Here is a 20216-nt window from a genome sequence, read left to right as displayed (position 1 = left end):
TTATAAATATGAAAGCATCTGAACCATCAATTAGAAGACAAACTGTATCATCTTACATCTAAACCCGAAAACCGAATAACCTGACCCGAACTAACTCGAACCGAAAAACCAAAATCCGACTAACCCGAACTTTAAAATGGGTTGGTTATCGGGTCAATTTTTCCCAGAGAAAAACCCGAATAATACGACCCGAAAAACTCGAAACCCGAAGAAAAAACCCGATGAACACCGCTAATTAAGATATAATTTATAACCTAGTAATTAATATAAATAAATAATAAGATAATTTATAAAACTTTATCGGTAATTTCTTAAATGTGTGAAACATATATTAAATTTAATAATTTAAATTAAATACTAATAATTATCTACAATTAAGTAAGAGTTGATGGTCAAGAATAATGACATGTGTTTTTTATTGGTTTTTATTATATAGTATAGATATAGATATAGATATATTAAAACTTAACTTTTGTTGCTTTAGAAACACTATTTTCCTTTCTCAAAAGTTTTTTTTAACCTAATTATCTATAATCTATAATCTATATACTATATATAAGCATTTCCCATGTCCATATTAGTAATTTACAACACAATTTGTAAGACGGGAGATTAAAAGTCACAAACAAAACCCTATCTTTTTACATTTTTCTTCCCATTCTACCCTGCTCACCCTGTATCGCCCCTATGAGATATGAAATGAAACCCTAAGGAATGTTATCAGTTTATTCAACTCAATGGTCCTCTTCAATGCGATAATTACTTTCTTCAGTAAATGTCATCAACAATCTATGCAATCAATCGTTTCGGCTTCAATGGCCTTGTCCGTTTATAGCAATCCACCGTCTTAATAAGTCGTCACTGAAATCAGGTAGAGCTACAGCGGACACATGGCGGAGATGGCGACGTCCGGGCGCGTTCACCTCTCTCCCTTGGCTGCTTCACCTCCTCTTTCTCCACTGTGTTCGTATATTAGGTTTGTGATTTCCTTTTTTGTTTTCGGTTTATTGTTTTGCTAGGGTTACAAAATTAAGTGTTCTTCACTTCTTCTCATGGTTTAACCGGTTTCAGTACCACGTTAGGTTAGGTCTGCGACATGAAAAAGTCGGAGCTCCTACATCAACATCACCGGCGATTGTTAGAAGAACTGTCTAAGCGGTTGATTTAGATTTAAGACCTTCACATGTCGGCAACGCTTCAGTTATGGTTTCTCTTATCAGTTTTGTTATTTCTTTTTTGGTAATTAAATTCCAATTTAACTTCTTTTTCTTTTTTTGTATTTTAGAATTAGAAGAAAGCAAGCAGATGTGGAGTTTTAATTGAACAAAGTTGGCATGTGCTAATTGTTTGATTTTTTTTTCTGTATAGCTACTGAAATAAAGTTGATTTGTATATTTGTAGGTGGAAGCTGTTAGATTTTGTGGAACTTAATGTGTGAGTCTTGATAATCAAGAAAGAAAGAGCCATTTTGTGTTGGTCCATATGCAAGAACAACGGCTGCAATACCAAGATAAATATGCAATGGATGTTGAGAATCGGAATTTGAAAATCGTTGAGAAATTTGAATGTCTGAGCCACCTAGAGTCGTGAGTTCAGTAATGGATGTTGCTGAATCGGAATCACGACCGGTTGTGGAATTGCGTAAACCGGTTGTGAAACCTAAGAGTAAAGTAGGAAAACGGGAGGAAGTTAAGAAATCGTCGTCGTCTGTCGCTGTGACGGTCAATTTGTCGCTACATTCTAAGTTAATTACGCCTCCGCCGCCGTCGGTTTTCAGATGGAAGGATTGTAAGATGCTGAAGTCGAATTTTTCGTGTCGTGCTCGTCGGACGCTTCCTCTAATTCTTCGCACAGTCGAGCGTCTGTTGGGAGGATTAGTCGACGGAGTGTGACGTCGGTCCGTGGTAAGGAATCTGCTGGTTTGAGAACTGGAAAGGTTGAGAATGGTTTCAGAACAGTTTCGAAAGTAGGAAAAGTTGAGAGTGGTTCAAGAGGTGAGAAAGTTGAAAATGTTGTGGAGATTGATGGTTCTTTGGAGGATTCGGGTGATGCTTCGCTGGGACGGAAGAGATGTCCTTGGGTGACGGCTAATACTGGTATTATTCTATCCAAAACAGTTCTTTTTAACTTGTTTAGCTATCGTTTATGTATTGCATTTTGAAGCTATTTGTGGGATTTACTGGGTACAGTTGTTATGTATTGAAAAAAAAAAAGGTTTATGAGATGTAGCTAAAATAGGGAAACAATGGCTATAAATGGAATTTACTGGTTAAAGATTCAACCCATGTTATCTTATATAGTTTCAGTAAAGAAATTTTATTACCATACCTTTGTTTACTCAGTTAAGTTTTAGGTTGCAGATTACTTTTTGCTCATTATGAGATTGGAGAAGTTGTAGAGAAATAAGTTGGGTAATTCACAAGTAATTAAGTAAAGCTCAGCTTTAACATGCGACAACCATCACATCGTTAATTTTCTTTCATTTTACATCTAAACTAAAAAACCGAACAACCTAACCTGAACTCGACTAACCCGAAGTTAAATGGGTCAGTTATTGAGTCACTTTTTCCCGGCCAAAAACCCGAATCCCAAAGAACAATCCTACATTCGGGCATTGAAGGGAATGAATCTTTGATACATGTCTTTGGATGAAGGGTTAGATAGATTTGTTATTAGGTGATTGATTGTGATCTTAGTATCTTACTATAAAGAAAATGCAATTTGAACTTATGTTTAAGGCATAGATGGTTTGTTACATTACACCTAACAATGTGTTAATAATTTAATATCGATATGATTTTGTTAACGGGTGTTTACGTCATTTTATCTATCTTGTCAACAGCTAAAGCTGCACTTAATGCGCATAGGCCGCTAAGTTAACTGACTTTAATCATAAGCATTCGGTTCTTTCTGTAACATCCGTCAAAAAATGGACTTTCAAGATCGGACCCGTTTTGAATTTTAGATCCTAACCTTTGAAACCTCGGAATTTTTTTTCCGCTAAATAGATAAATCATCGTTGTAGGAATTAAATTACAAGTCGAATGAGTTCTTAAATTCCTTTATCTCAATTAACCATAATAAAAGGATCCTCATAAATCTTGTGCATGAACACTATAAAAATACATCGAAAGATATAGAATAAGAATTATTTTAGTCCTAGTGTACTGACCTATTCAAATTCTAACTTAAATTATACTATGGTAATTCTTATATATTTAGGGTATCTCAAATTAACTTAGTATAATATTATACAACTTCATACACGAAAGTCCATATCCATACATTTAATGTATACTATGACAATTCTTTTATACTTTGGGTGAAATTATAAAGCATAATTCCCTTTAACAATAACAAAGCAGTTTCCTTTTAAACCCCTTTGCCGCCAAACGAATCCACACCGCTGTTGACTTTCCTTCTTGGACGATCAATCAAATCTCGGAATGCTTTGATCCTTTCCTAAATCCGACCTTCAATCACTTCCTTTTTTTTTTTTTTTTTTTTTGGTTGATTTCCATTCATATGGATCAATCATGATCCCGTTTCCGAAATTACGAGACCCTTGTATAGTATTTAAGCGAGGCCCCTGCAACCACCTCGACACACTCACCCATCCCCTCTGTCCGTAACACTCTTTCTCATTAATATAGCCTTGCCAGAACGTGAAGACGACACCAGATATTTTCGGAGCTTACGACGGAACTCAACCTATCACCGTTTCGCTGCTACACGGACCCGTACCAACTTACCGAAACCTTCGGTCACTATTTCGACACCTTCCACTCGAAACCTCCCTTTCACCCTCTCTGTTTCGTTAATTCACCGGAGTATGGAGGCGACGTCGGAGACAGCCGAAACCTCGCCTGCTGGACTTGCTCGGCGTCGGAGCCTCAAACACGCCACCAGGACTTTCGCCGGAGATCGACAAGACTCTTTTCAACTCGCTTTCGGTATAATTTTCTCTTGCCTTCTGTTTTCTTTTCGTTAATCAACAGTCAATACTCAGCTCATGCTCAATCAAGCGAAACACTGAGTTTTTATATCAAACTGTTTGTGTCTTTTTTTTTTCTTTTTATAAAGGAGTTAGCATACTGTTAGGTTATAAATGAAATAAAAATACAACCATTTCACAAAGCACTTGCAGTTCTATGATACCCATAAATAACGTTTTGCTTTTGAGAATAAAAGATTGGAAGTGTTGTTCTGTTCGATCCGGCTTTCTCACGGGACTGTGTTTTTCTACATACTAGTATTTTAACATGAAAACCTATTAGTAGTTAGTTAACTGATGCTTTTATTTGGTTTAATTAAATACCAAAAGCTTCATTATAACCTAACTTCTAAAATCATTTAAGAAACAAACGGTTTTGATTTCAAAATAGAATCCTTATTAATGATTTGTTATTTTGATTTATTTAACCCAATTAACTAATGATATAAACAATTAAAGTTTAAACAATAAATAATGAGTTTTTATTAACCAACAAACAATAATTAGATCGTTTATGTCTTATTCTAAACGCCTAGGTTAATCGCTCTCATTCGTACTCTTGGAACCTCAATCCTTACTCGTACGTTCTTACAAGAATCGCAACGCGACCAATGTGAGTATACTTGATCCTATTTTTATTTTATCACTTTTGGGTGCAACATGTATTCTATACAAAAACACGCAACACTTGAAACTTGTTATATGCACACTCTATCCATTTTTAAACATGAAACAATTTTGATGCTTGTTAATCTCGTATGCCATGTAAACTTTTCGTGTCTATATGCTCATTAACATTGTGAAACTTATTAAACTTCTTGAGACTACTGAGACTTATTAAACTTCTGAGACTTATTAAACTTCTGAGACTTATTAAATCTTCTATGCTATAGGAGTATGCACCGCCCTTGAGTGAGTCTTGGGGTGTTTGCGTTGGAAACTTCTGAGACTTATTAAACTTCTGAGACTTATTAAATCTCCTATGCTATAGGAGTACGCACCGCCCTTGAGTGAGTCTTGGGGTGTTTGCGTTGGAAACTTCTGAGACTTATTAAACTTCTGAGACTTATTAAATCTCCTATGTTATAGGAGTACGCACCGTCCTTGAGTGAGTCTTGGGGCGTGTGCGTTGGAAACTTGGGTTTGACATATAGTGACATTGTTTCAGCATATTAGTAACTTGTATTATGTTGTTCATGTTGGATATGAGTATATAAATTTTTTATTCTACTTTATGCTATGTATCAAACCTGTATACTCGCCAACTTTTTGTTGATGTTATTTTAATACATGTTGCAGGTTGATAGTCAAGATGATGAAGGAATCAAGTTAGGATGGATTAGATACCCACTTTAATAATAAACTATGTTTGTTGTAGTTTGTCTTTATTTGAAACAATGTATTTGAATTTAGACATTTAATAAAATGATTTAATTCATATTGTCACATTTAGTGTTATGTTGTTTTGAGCAATTTGTTCGTCTCATCCCGATGTTTCCGCCATCGGTTGGGGTGTGACAGATTGGTATCAGAGCCATAACTATAGGGAATTAGGTAGGATTGCCTTACTTTTCCCTAGTCTCTTGTAGGAATACTCTGATACCAGATTGGTATCAGAGCCATAACTATAGGGAATTAGGAATGCCTTGCCTAGTCTATAGTTTAGGAGCTTTTTCACTATGTGTTGCTTAAAACAACCTCCTTTCTATCTTCTTTGCTTCCCCCTACTCTCTTTTGGACTTTTAATATACATGCCTTTTCTAAGGCTAACACAATACACTTGGAGGCTTTGAAGACACTCTTACAACACAATCGAAATGATTCATCAAGATAGGGGTGATTCTCACACTTGGTGATGATTTTCACTCAGCTATACTTTGATTTTTGCACGAAATCTACCCTCAAGTTAGGAGTGATATCCAAACCTTGATGGGAGTTTTCCATTCCATACTCTAGTGGACCCTTATCTTTTGATAAGTACCAACCACGTTAGGGTACGATGTTATCAAGTTAGAGGTGAAACTCGCATCTTGTTTAACTAGTCCCACTCCTCGATTTTCGCTCTCGCCAAAGTTTCGATTTCCCAATCGATTAAGGACGTGTAGTAACTGGAAGGACAAATATCGTTAGTCGCTCCTCGATGAGAGTATTTGTCTATTAGGCCAAAGCACGTTTCCTTAATTCGAAAAAGGACTTCGATTTACTTTGGAATAGTCTTATGTTACGTTCCGTGACAATCCAATTTTTATGTTAAATCTTTCTGTGCTATCTCAATTTTCATGTGTTTTACATTTGTACGATATATCATTTCAATCTAATACATGCATGCTAGTATGTTATATTGGATTCGTGATTGTGATTACTGGGTTATTCTTATGTGATGAACTTGTCTTTTAACCCACACCTTAACATGTATAACACTATGCGTAGTGCTATAGGAGTAGCGTCCGCCCGTATTCTAGTGGTCATGTTAATTAACAACATTACACCCTCTTCGTTGCGACGATGATGGGTAGTCAACTTTGCGGTACACGATGGGTTGACATGTTTATTCACATGCCAGTGATACGTTAATCTTGTTAACTAAGTATGTCATGGGAATTGTTCTAAATTTTATGCTAATACTCATATTTCCAAAAATGGAAGCTTATCGTAAAGATAGGAGTGATTTCTTTACCTTGACGACTAGCTCCACTCACTTTTCAACTTCACCAATGAGCTAGGGGTGATTTCCTTACCTCGGAGGTAGTTACCAACTCTTCTTCAAACTCAATGAAACTTGGAGACACGAATCGCACTGTCTTCGTAATCTAAAACAAATAATAATAATCTCGTGAACAAACTAAATTTACGATGCTTTCATTATCTATGTTACACTACGTGAAAGTCATAATTATGCTATGTGAAACTAGTTGAACCTTTTATATGCTACGTGATACATTCATGAAAACAATTTCCCTAAACAAAACAAAATGATCAAATCTCATCTAGCTCTCTTTTGAATCTTTAGATGTCATCTTTTCAAAAGTTTTTCTCTTAGATTTCGAGGACGAAATCTCCTAAAGTAGGGGAGACTGTAACATCCGTCAAAAAATGGACTTTCAAGATCCGACCCGTTTTGAATTTTAGATCCTAACCTTTGAAACCTCGGAATTTTTTTTCCGCTAAATAGATAAATCATCGTTGTAGGAATTAAATTACAAGTCGAATGAGTTCTTAAATTCCTTTATCTCAATTAACCATAATAAAAGGATCCTCATAAATCTTGTGCATGAACACTATAAAAATACATCGAAAGGTATAGAATAAGAATTATTTTAGTCCTAGTGTACTGACCTATTCAAATTCTAACTTAAATTATACTATGGTAATTCTTATATATTTATTTGAAACAATGTTTGTTGTAGTTTGTCTTTATTTGAAACAATGTATTTGAATTTAGACATTTAATAAAATGATTTAATTCATATTGTCACATTTAGTGTTATGTTGTTTTGAGCAATTTGTTCGTCTCATCCCGATGTTTCCGCCATCGGTTGGGGTGTGACACTTTCTTTATTAGTAAAATAAATAATTAAAGTAAGGTATATGTCTAATGACAACATGACTAATCCAGATCACCGAAGATCCGTTGCAGCATGCTTGGTCAAGGAGTATACATCTTAGAGCGGGACCGACAAGAAAACCATCAAGCATCAGAAGCTCTCGCTCCTCCATGGTGGAACTTCTTCCAGTGTGACTTACACAGTCAACTCATAGACGACGTCGATTCATGCATCTTCGGTGCCATCTACAAATCCAAACACCCACCTTCACAACACACCCCGTTTTACGTCATCGCTTTCCGTGGCACGTTAATCAAAGGGAACGTGTTCTCACATGACTTGGAACTCGACATCCACATCATAAAAAACGGGCTGCATCTTAACATCAAGATTCGATGTCACTATGCAAGCGGATAGAAACCTGGTCGGAAGTCAAGCGTCAAAGTCAAACATTTGGTTGACGGGCCATTCGTTAGGATCCGCAATGGCGTTACATGCGGGAAAATGAATGGCGAAAACCGGGATCTTTCTTGATTCATATCTTTATATTACAACTTGCGATTCCTATGTTTAATGTAAACTAAAAACCCCTGTAGACTTTTTTTTGGGTGCCAGAATGTATATAGAATGAAGCATACATTATTTAACTATCTCATGTAGCCGGTAAAACCTTGCATTGCCATGAAGTGTGGGGACTGTTACACGCATACACACCTCATATAGTTTTTTTGTAATCGTTTGAAGGCTTGATTTATTTTTCCACCCCTTATTGTCGACCCCGCAGCAACGCGCGGGTTTCCCACTAGTATATTAAAAAGGAGAAATGATGTACAAAATTGTAATTTTAACACACGTATAAATTTTGAAGCATTATGTACAAGTGGGTATAAGCAGGTGAATTGGAACATTTTGCAAAATTTTAAGACGTTTCAGGGGTAAATTTGACAAATCCTCCTCCTGCCTTTATGATCTAGTTGTTGAAACTCTCAAGTGTAAGAGCAACCGCTAGGATAATCAACCGTCGTCATCGGTGATTTATTCTCATTCGTTCCAGTCTCTACCCTTGAATTGAATCCACACACACATGAGAGAGAGAAGGTGTAACGCCCTGCGTTTTCAAACATCCTACATTTAGAAACCTTACGTGAAATTCTATCTTTGGAAATCTTGTGTTCTTATAACCATTCTTTCATCGTAATCGTTATAAAATACGGAACTTGCTTCGTAAATAAAACTTGTACATTACACTTTTTACCTAGTTAAATCATGTTTTATTTCATATTTCACCTTGTTACAAGTTAGGGGAAACATTGTTGCATATTATTACACAACTTAATTAACAAAATTACTCATTATAATGTTTTAAAAAAATAAAAAAAAATAAAGAAATATGGCAGCCCAATTCAGCAAAATTCAGCCCCATATAGTTGGGTTTTGTGGGCTAGTTTCAAGGTGTAACCCCTTCTAAACACTTCCAAAGCCCAACCCATTGAAACCCTAATCCTTCCCCCTATAAATACCACTTATAACCAGCCTCCCTACCACTTTTGCAACCCTAAAAACTCACAAAACATCCACCAAACCGTAGCTGAAAGCAAGGGTTCGAGTAGATTGACACCCCTTCACGAAAATGAGCATAACTCACTCAATTCTTATCCGATTCACTCGATTCTTTTTCCTACTTGCTTGTATAATCATGGGGTTCGATTCCTAGACTTCTCCTTGGAGAAATCAGACCTGGAAATGCCCCGAAATAGTCCATAAACTTTCTGTTTGTTTTTATGTTCATCAAAAACTTGTTTAAACCTATGCAACTTGTGTCTAACACATCTCATACCTATGTCCTAATGCTTACAACTTATCCCATGGTTGGTTAAGCTTAAAAACAAGGTTGAGACATTTAAAATCAGAGGATTAAACCTCATAAACTTGGTGTTTTGTTTAGGGTTTTTAACCCACAAGTCATGTCAAACTTTGTCTTTGATACATGAGTGATTATGGAACAACTTGGGTTGTCCAAACATACAATCCTCACATGATTTGATGATTTCTCTTAGTTAGTGTGTATATTTCTTATTCTTTATTGTATGTTCATGACCCTCCTTGGTTGTTTTTTTTACATCAAGTGTAGTGGTGAACACATAGAGGTGCCTAAATGGAAGACTTGATCTTCCTACCTCCTACATGACTTCTATGACATTTAGAGGTACCAAAATGAAGATTTTAATCTTCTACCTCATGCTTGAACTATTGGACATATATTATATAACCTAAATATATTATTCGAATAATCGAATCTTTGATGATGAACTAGTGTTCATATGTCGGGGTACTAGATTACATCATCCTAGACTATGATAACTTGTCACGATTCTAATGGAACCTTGTTCCATGAAAACATCTAAACTCCTTCGAGTTTCCTAGTGTCAAGAACAAGCATCATATGTACTAAATGATTATTTTCCATGTTATTCTCATATCTTATTTTTATGTTGTTTTAAACACCGAATCTCGACTCTAAACATACTTGAACCTTAACCCTTATACATTCGGACTCTAAATCTCTACTCGTCAACAATTGGATAATCGGAAAACATATGCAAACTTTGTGAGTATACTCGTACTTTTCCCCTTTTTACTTTTACTACTTTTGGGGTGTAACATGTTTACCTATTGAAACTTACACATGAACTTTTGACTAAACACATGAACATTCCTATAACATGCTTGTATATGTGATGGCTTGATACTTTAAATTTGGGTGATTCTTATGTGTTGAACTTATCATTAACTTCGTACGAGCCAAACCTTGACATATGTAGCGCTATAGGATTAACGACCCGCCTCTACTGAAACTTTGGTTATGTCATGAGCAAGTTGCGTTTTCTTGGTTTGATATGTTAGACACATGCCATGTTTAAATGTTTATCTTGAATCACATGCTTGCTATGAGGAATTGTTCAAACTTATCTTTTGCTATGTACGTATCAAACTTGTATACTCGCCTTTGCTTTTGCATTGAACTTTATTTTAAACATGTTACAGGTTGAGGACGATGATGCTATGAAATGAAGTAGCGTTGATGCCTAGATACACATATAGACGTTAGGGTTTAAAATGTTGTATCAAAATTTTGTTATGTTATCATGTTGTTTTGTTAAACTTGTCGTATTTGAATTTCTTGTAATGTTGACTATTTGAAGTTATGAAATGAAATGAAATTTGGATTTTCTAAATATTGTCACAAATAGCGTTATGATGTCTCTAGCAATCTTCACACTTCGTCTCATCCCGATGTTTCCGCCATTGGTTGGGGTGTGACAGAAGGGATCCAGAGGAGACGATGACAATGATTTAACGGCGGTTGAGGATCAAATGGTGGCGACGATGGTTTCAAGGCTGTGGTCGTTTTGGGTTTGTGTTTTAGAACAGGGGAATTGATTATCTTTTTATGTGTGTGTAAATATTCTATAGTATTTCTTTGCAGACCATTGAAATCAAGTACAAATTAGTGATCCAAACCACGACTACAGATCGAAAAATCAAGCCAAGACGGAATCAGAGGGAACAGGTATGTTGTTTGCTTTAATTTATACAGAAAAAACGCCGCCTGCTGTAAGGAAAGAACCCTAGACGAAGATATGTTAATCAAAAAAACCCAAAATTATATGTACATCGTATAAAAAATAACCTAACCCTAGAGTAAGATATGTTTATCAATGTGTATGGATTTAACTACTTATATGTATGTAATGTGTAACATTTGATCTTAATTAAACACTCACGAAGCTGATTGTTATCGTTTTTATTTGTGTGTGTGTTTATGTATTGGCAGGATAGAAGGATGTGCTAGCATTGGGTTAAATTTATTTATGATGGTGGGGCTAGAGGAATTAAAAAAACTCATACCGCTACTTGATGCAGAGAAGGGGTTTTTTCGGGATCGACATCGGATCCTTTTGATTCTCACATGGTAAATTCATGTTTATATTAGGAGTTACGTTTAACTCTCACTGTTTCAGTTTCAATTTGTGGCTTGATTAATATATATAGTTGCTGAGAGATTGTTAGGTTAAAGGATTAGGGCTAGGGTTTAGTTTGAAGTGTTGTTGATTGTGCTATGGTTGCTGAATTAAACCGACTATGAGCATTTGTTCGATCTGTAGTGTCATATGTAGATATTTCTACAAGTGTTTATGTAAATAATAGAAGCGGTCTTCAATGAGACAGTGGTCTTACTAGCTTCTTTGATTTAGTCCTCACCTCATGCTTACCGACATTGATCTAAAATCAGCTATAGAAGTCATATGCTCTCAGCCGTTATCCCAAAAACGACACCTTAAACAGTTGTATCGTGCGCTTTTCAGTTCGTACCTTGAGCATGCCAATGTAAACTCAAATATCTGGTGATCATGGACAGGTGAAGATTTTTATACTATTTTTTTGTAATACAAATATGATTTTTTTATTTAATATTTTCGACGTTAATCTGCAACTTTGGTTTCTTTATACAGTTGCTTCTTGCATATTAGAGTACACCTCGAAGCGAATGGGGTGTTCATGTTTGGACTAAGTGACTGACAATGCTTACAGTGAAACCAGCATCTGGTTCTGTATGTGCCTGGTTATGGAGTTAATTAGTTTCTTAACATGTTGATACGGTTCTTTATTTGTTATTTCTCCCAACGCTGCCACCTGCAACTAGGGGTGCTACACCGGCCGTGTTCGCGGGTTGGCGGGTCGGCCCAAACCCAAAAATTTTACACAAAGCCGAACCCGACCCGATACATAAGAACCCAAACACGACCCGGAGTTTCGTGGGTTGACCCGAACACGACCTGTTCAACCCGAATTTTTTTATTTTTTTCCTGAAATTAATATATTAAAATTAAAATTTACTTAAAAAACACAAATGTAAATATCATATTTAAATTATAAAACTATAGGAGTTAATATTGGCATTCTAATATGCAGCAAAATATTATTTTAATCACTTTGTGCACTGATCATACATAAGCTTCTCCGTTTTTTATATAGTATAGCTAGACATGTGATACAGATACTTGCTTCTCAAATTTGTTTTTTTGGTCTTAGGTGCAAAAGATCCAGATTTTGACTCCTAATATTGGAGTTGTTTACAGGTAAGATTTCAAACACTTGTCAGGTTACGCATTTTAGTTTCAGACGTCGATGTAGTTCTTATTTACATTCTCGCGTGCAGTGGGATAGGGCCAGATTCGCGTGTTCTGGAAGAGCAGAAAGCAGGCAGAGCAGTACAATCTACTACAAAGTACCCCTCACCCTTATTGTTTTCAAATGGTCGAAACGGTTCGCGTCAAAACGATTCGACTCGATTCGAAACGGTACGGTTCGAAATGGTATGGGTCAAAACGGTTCAAGAAGGTGGCCAAGTAAGTTTTTTTTTTTTTTTTTTTTACTTTTTATCATAAAACTATGTAAAGACCATCATAGACTTGAAGGTGTGTGTGTTTGTGATGAAATGTGCCACTAAAGAAAGCGATTTCTCTTTTAACTTCTCCCAGGCATTAGCAGCACACTCATCCGAAGCTGTTGGGATGAAAGGTGATGAAAGGTGTCACTAAAGTAATGTCAGCAATGAATAAGGTAACAAGTACTCACTCAACTACCCATACAGTAAAGTTTTGTTCTTATGAGTGTCTCTATGATACTAAAAAAGCCTTGCTCTAAAGTTGGAACCCATTAGGATATAAAAAGCCACCAACCAAATAATATTATATGTTTCTTTTGTGGCAATATTTTTGTTTTAGGATGATCCCAGTAAAAAAACTTGGTTAATTTCTAATAAAATGATTGGAAATGGGTGCGTCAGGTATGTTGGGTAACATGTTAAATCGGCTAATAGTTTGTCAAAAAGTAGCTCACTTTCTTAAAATTAGTTTGTACATAGGTGTTAATTATTGCAATTCGCCATCTTTTTGTTGATTATATTGCAGGATGTCATTTCTTGATTTGTTTTGGTGTTTTATTTTTGTTTAGGTTGGTGGAAAACATTATGTTGAAGCTTGTCTATCAAGATCCGAGGCCATCAGTTACTATTCGTCTTCTCGTTGGCATATCTCTGGTATGCGCTTGCGATTCTTTAATCTTTATTGGAATTTACACAGATTATAATTATATAATTATTTTTGTTGTAGATTTGTTGTAGGAAACAAAAGGAATTGATAAAGAATTTTTATCAACATATTAATTGCTCTAGACATTGACCCCAAGAAGAATGGAATGTCTTGATAGAACGAATTCATACAACAATTTAGCTTGACCTTTTTGTTTACCTTCTTCTGTGATTATTATTTATTAGTGCTTTTCGGTTAATAGTTTTCATTGATATAACTAATCCCTTTTCACAATATATAATATATATTTTGGTTTTGAATCTCAGGTCACCTACCATTGGAGTGTTTATATGCTTAAAATGCTGTAGTGTACACAGAAGTCTAGGTCCAAATGTTTCAAAGGTAAGCCTTTTTTATGCATATGCACATTTATTTACCATAATCTTAACAAACTGCACGCACAGTAGACTTGGTTATGAAAACGGACTGTACATTTTGATCCCTAGATAACTTGTTATACACAAACAAAAACGGACTGTACATTTTGATTCTTAGATAACTTCTTATACACAAACAGATGTATGCAAGTTCTAACATGATACGACTTACCTCGACAGGTTTTATTAGCAACAATTGATGAATGGGCTGAAGAAGAAATGAACGCCATGGTTGAAGTTAGAGGAAATAGTTCTGCAAATTCAATTTACGAGGCCCATGTTCCTAAAGGAGTTAAACCTGGCCCAGACGCTAGCCTTGAGCACCGTACTAAGTTTATCAGGTAAACTTTGCTAGAATATTCAGAGAAACTGAACCCATTTATCACTTACAAAAATGTTGAGCGAAAAATTAATCACCAGCATATTCTGTTACATGCTATTCTCTTGGATGTTTATATCAACTTAAACTTAACTAATCTTGTTACGAGTTTAATTTGGTGAATTGGTGGTCAATGTATTCATAATAAATAGTGCTATACTATACCTTGTAGGTCCAAGTATGAGTTTCAAGAGTTCTTAAATACTGGTTTGAAGATATCAAATGGTGCACCTGCTCGTGTATGTTCATGATTTGTACTAATATTATATTTTGAGTTATGAAAATGTTAATCAGCTTGTCTTCCAATCCTAGGAACTTTTAGCTTTTTTTTTTTTTTTTTTTTACTTTTGGTCTCGATAAATTATAAGGCTAAACGAACAAGAATAGTGTGTTTAATACATTTGTAACCTTTTTTAGGGTTGAATTATGTTTTCGGCCCACATTCTTAACTCCGCCGCAACGCGCGGGTTTCCCACTAGTGTTTATATATAACAGGGTAGTGGATCAGTACGTTCTCAATCTTATGAACTAAAACTAAAACTACTACCAATATTTGATTATTAAATTTCAACAATTTTGATAAATACTAAGGGTGTTAACCGAGCCCGAGTTTTATATAATGAGTTTAATTCTATTTGGGAGTTTAAACGGTATTTATTATATCTATTTTGAACATTTAAAAATCTATTTTGAAACATATATTAAATTTAATAATTTAAATAAAATAATAATTATCTATAATTAAGCAAGGATAAATGATCTAGAATAATGACAAGTGTTCTTTATTGAATTCTTTTATTATATAGTATAGATATAGATGAAAGTTGTTTAACTTTTGAAAACACGGGAACACTTTTTTCTTTAAAAACTGAATTATTTCACCTATTTAGCTTTTTTTGAAACACGGGAACACTTTTTCTTTAAAAACTGAACTATTTCACCTATGTGTCTTCCCACGCTAAGCTTACACTCCTATTATTTGGTTCGTGCGTGGGGAGGCACACCGGGAGATAGCTGAGAAGGTTAGCCCTAACATCAAGTAATGTCTTAGGAAAGTGGGTGATGGTCACTTCACTGCTGTAGTTAAGGTGTTGTATTCCAGTGGGGTTGCTCCTCGGGGGGAATCTACCATGCAAGCCCTTATCGACAAAAATCCCTTCGTGCCGCCCCTGAACCTCCTTTCAACCCCTCTTTCCCAACTTGTGTTATCTGTGGATGAAGACTACATCCACAGGTGTGTGAAATCTTTCCCGCAAGCGACATCTTGTGGGCGAGATGGTCTCCGGGCCCAACACTTGTTGGACACTCTTAGTGGCGAGGGGTCGGCTACTGCCTCGAGACTGCTTACTGTCATCACTGTAGTGGTAAACCTTTGGCTAGAAGGGTTATGTCCTAGGGTGCTCGCGGATTTTGTTGCTTCGGCCCCCTAAACCTGTTGTTGAAGCCTGATAATGGAATTCGCCCCATTGCTATGGGGAAATTTGGAGAAGAGTGGTCTCCAAAGTGGCCATGAAGAAAGTTGGGAAAGAAGCTGTGAAGTACTTGGGAGACTACCAATTTGGGTTCAATTTCTATATGCCTAACCTGCTAGGCTATACGTGGGGAATGACCGCATCGGGGCATTCACGGGGGTCCAGCAGGGGGATCCCTTGGGACCTTTGCTTTTTGCCCTAGCCTTACACCCCTTAGTGCTTCATGTGCAGGAAAACTGCAAACTCCCATTCTATGCTTGGTACTTGGTGACGGGACGGTTATAGGGGACGCTGTTCAGGTTGCTAAAGCTCTTGACATCATCGTTTCGGAGGGTCCGACCTTGGGGCTACAACTTAATATCAGGAAAACTGAGTTATTTTGGTCGACATGCAACGGGGTGAAGGTCCGGCTAGGGTTTTTCCTGAGTGAGATTGGGAGGTCGGAGAGAGGTGTTAAACTGCTAGGAAGGGGAGTCAGCCGTGATGCCAGTTTTATTAGTGGTCTAGCGGCTAAGAGGGCAACGCGAGCTGTTTACATTATGGGACACCTTCCCTTGTTGCGGGATCCTTAAAGCAAACTTCTCTTGCTTAGATCTTGTATGGGGGTTGCAAAGTTGCTATTTGGTTTGCGAACTTGCCAGCCCCCCTTTTATGGATGATGTTATTTCTTGTTTTGATAAAGGTCTTCGAGAGGCAATAGAAAACATTGTCGTATGTGGGGGGCCTTTTTTTGGTGAACTCTAGTGGCGGATCACGACCTTCCAGGTCTCAATCTTGGGAGTTGTAGGACCGCATCTTACGTAACAGTGGGGTTAATAACACTGACCCAGATTATGCTAGCGCCTTGGAACGCTTGCATGACTCTCTACCTGACTTTGATCTTGGCGGTTTCTCTAGCAAGGACACCGCCCCCAAAAAGCCACAGAAAACTTTGGCGAATGCCCTTTTGTTGTCGAATCGCACAAAGTTTGGGAGAAGATTTCCATTTGTCCCCCCCCCCCCCCGCCAGAAAGCCGTCATTGAATGCCTACAGAGGCCTCACGCTCAGGATTTCTTAATTGTTATTCCTATTGAAGGTCTAGGTTAACGTACGTCAACGGCGGAGTACCGGTCAATCCTTAAGTACCGTCTGATGATCCCCATGTTCCCTCACAAGCAGGGATCTCGGCAAAGAAAGAGGCACCGGTTAATTTTTTTACAGACCCCGCGGAAGGGAGGTCCACCTACGCCCGGCTGATGTGCTAGTTTTTTGTTGGGAGGGCGGGAAACATGCTTGTGTCGATCTTACAGGGTTATCCCCCCTAGCTGGGTTCCGGGAAAATAGGTTTGTGGCGGGGCAAGCGGTACTGAAATCAGAGTCAAAGAAGGTGGAAAAGCACGTGAAAGCTTGTGAGGATAATCAGCATGCCTTTGTCCCCCTGGCGTTTGACACGTTCGGCTCCTTGGCGCCGGAGGCGGTGTGGTTCTTGGCTAGAGTTTAGCGTGTGGTCCACAACAACTTTCGACCCCTCAAGGGTGAGGCTTTGTTTTTAATAGATTGAGGTTTTCTATTCAGAAGGGGATGGCGGCGCAATTTGTTGCTCGTCTACCTGTTATATTATGTAATTTGCCCTGGTGATTGGAATGACATATAACTAAGAGAAAAGTTTAATTTTTTTAATAATTGTATTAAAACTTAAATATCAATATTTTTTTCTCTTTCAGCTTTCTTTTATTAATATGATACATTTTGATATTTATTTAAAAAAGTGTTTTTATCGAAAGTTTTTTTTTTTTTTTTTTTTTTTGAACTTATCAAAAGTTTTTTTGAACTTAATAATAAAATTTGTAGAGTAAAATGCATGGATAGTCTATGTGGATTCTCAAAATCTTACCCTTAGTCTCTAACTTTTTAAAATTACATGTATGCTCTCTGTGGTTTGACAACTTGTTACTTGGATAGTTCCTAGCGTGGATGAAGATTAGTTTTTCGTGTTAAGTGAATGTAAATTGACTAAAAAGCTCTTATCATTTAATAAAATAATTTAAATATAAAAAAATATTGAGTTAATTGCTGGGATAGTCCTTGCGGTTTCTCATTTTTTCACATTTCCTCCCCAACTTTTTAAAATAGCATGTCCGCTCCCTGTGGTTTGATCTTTTATTACTCGGATAGTCCCTAAAGTGGATGGACATTGGTTTTCTCAGTTAACTCTAAGTAAAATGACTAAACTACCCTTACTAATAAAAATATTAATTAAAAAACTAAAAGAAATATAACTAATCATTTATAGTGGGTCCCACTCTCACCACACCCTCCCTTTCCCCGTTATCTTTCGCCGGTGCCAGTCATCTTCTCCGACGAAATTGTTTTTCCGGCCACCAAACACCACCCCATTTCTTGCCTTGTTGACTTCTTCATCTACAGTCTAAAATATATGCCAAATAGTTACAGAGCAAAAGGAAACCTTTGTTTGTTGGTTCCACCATCGCACATCTCAAGAACCCGACCACCTTCATTGCCGCCACACAACTACATGCTCAACACCACCGCTAAACCTGCAACCAGCAACCTTAAACAGTTAAAACACTAACCACCGCCTACCACATCATCAAAACATCACCGACTACTCCTCACCTTTAACCCCCACCTCCGACGACAACATCACCATCACAATCTCCGACCTTCATTCTGGCGGTACGGGATGAAACCCTAGCGGCGGTGAGTGGTACCAGGTCATGATTTCAGTAGTACGAGATGAAACCCAGCGACGTTCTTGATTCCGACGAGTCTTGATTCAGGCGATCTGATTCCAGTGGAAAAGTAAAGGGTTGTAGGGTTTCCGGCAGTCTTGTAGGTTCTGAAAAGGTGGAAGACGTGGGAAGGGGTAGGGTTGGGTTTAAGAATTTGGTGTAAATGACAGTGTCGGAAGAGGAAGAGGGGAAAGTTGGATGGGAGAGTGGGGGGAATGGTGATAGTGTTGCAGGTTTAGAAAAATGGGGAAGACGAGGGGATAGGGTTGGGTTTAAGAAATTTATTTAATTTGTTTTTTTTCAAATATCTGTGGACCCATTTATTTATAGTTCCTTTTAATTGTTTTAATTTTTATTTTCAATAGTAAGGGAATTTATGTAATTTTACAAATGCTTAACTGATAACTTAATGCCCATCCAGTGTTGGGACTATACGAGTAACAAAAGATCAAACCATAGGAAGCAGACATGCTATTTTAAAAAGTTGGGACTAAAGGTGAAAAAATGGCAAATCACAAGGACTATCCGGGCAATTAACTCAAAAATATAGTTAAAGTATAACAAACTAAATGGGCCCACTTTTTTTTATTCAAAACATAAATAACCTAATCCTCACCACCAAAATCATCTTCAACCTTTACTTCCTGCCTCCACTCACACCCTGCACTAACACACACTCTTTAGAAATCTAGAAAACCTAGACAGAGAATCAGATATATATATATATATATAGTGTAAGACCCTATTCACAGATTGACCCAGAACCGTAAAATTTCTTTCTTTTAACTACTCTAACATACTTAAATACCGTTTAGGTCAACCCTTCTAACATAAATACATCATTCATCATTTATTTAATGTAACTATGTTAACAAATGATTACAAACAACGTGACTGCTTTCCCGTATAATCCATGATCTTCAACTTGATCCTCGTTCACATGTCCATCATGAATATTTGATTAACCTGCGGTCACCATATATAACCAACACGTTAGTACATGGTAACATCATATATAATTTAATACATAAACTTAAAAGGCTATATCATATTCTAACTACGTAAGGTATTCCATTGAAACATCCTCTCAATTTTATTTACTCGAGTCCGACATTAATTCCTCGAGAGTCCAACGTTCCGATACCTGCACTCCATTTATTTCATTCTAATAATAACATGGTTAGGAGTACGTAATCTCAAACATATTGAAAACCCACATCTTCACATATACGTATACTAGTGACCTACAATCATTAGATTACAACACGTGTATACACTTTCATATATCTAAGTACATTCATACCTATCCCATTCATATGTACGTACATACAAGTTCAGACTACTTACACACGCTACAGATCCATATCTACATACATACATACATACAAGTCATATTCACTTATTTGTAAGCTGTGTCTTATCTACAATCATATCAACGCAAATCAATGCAATTACAAACAAACATAACCGAATAACTTCCAACAAACATGATGAACATTCCATTAACACGATGAACATTCAGCAACAAAATGAACATTCCATTAACACGATGAACATTCAG

At 36.7% G+C, this 20216-nt stretch overlaps 3 long non-coding RNA genes across 11 annotated transcripts in view; 2 read left to right on the top strand and 1 right to left on the bottom strand.

Annotated features, from left to right (window-relative positions):
• LOC110908690 overlaps window positions 1–20216 on the bottom strand; it is a 101431-nt gene that overhangs the window by 44308 nt on the left and 36907 nt on the right. The window lies entirely within an intron of this gene.
• Window positions 672–8189, top strand: LOC110908692. Of its 2 annotated transcripts, XR_004878161.1 has the most exons (4): window positions 672–976; window positions 1072–1239; window positions 1402–2096; window positions 7611–8189. It is a non-coding gene; the product is annotated as an uncharacterized LOC110908692 (long non-coding RNA). The 2 variants fall into 2 exon arrangements; XR_002574804.2 differs by having other exon boundaries at window positions 1072–2096.
• LOC110908689 lies at window positions 8469–14874 on the top strand. 7 transcript variants are annotated; one of them, XR_004878158.1, is made up of 13 exons: window positions 8470–8637; window positions 10867–10953; window positions 11027–11110; window positions 11375–11512; window positions 11907–11959; window positions 12054–12152; window positions 12634–12680; window positions 12761–12950; window positions 13083–13164; window positions 13558–13642; window positions 13961–14036; window positions 14262–14412; window positions 14623–14874. It is a non-coding gene; the product is annotated as an uncharacterized LOC110908689 (long non-coding RNA). The 7 variants fall into 7 exon arrangements; XR_004878157.1 differs by having other exon boundaries at window positions 8469–8637; window positions 10867–11110; window positions 14212–14412; XR_004878156.1 differs by having other exon boundaries at window positions 8469–8637; window positions 10867–11110; window positions 11834–11959.

The sequence above is a fragment of the Helianthus annuus genome, chromosome 14 (assembly GCF_002127325.2).
Source record: "Helianthus annuus cultivar XRQ/B chromosome 14, HanXRQr2.0-SUNRISE, whole genome shotgun sequence".
Taxonomy (NCBI): domain Eukaryota; kingdom Viridiplantae; phylum Streptophyta; class Magnoliopsida; order Asterales; family Asteraceae; genus Helianthus; species Helianthus annuus.
Note: the sequence above shows the minus strand (reverse complement) of the source record. Positions and strands in the feature narration are given on the sequence as shown.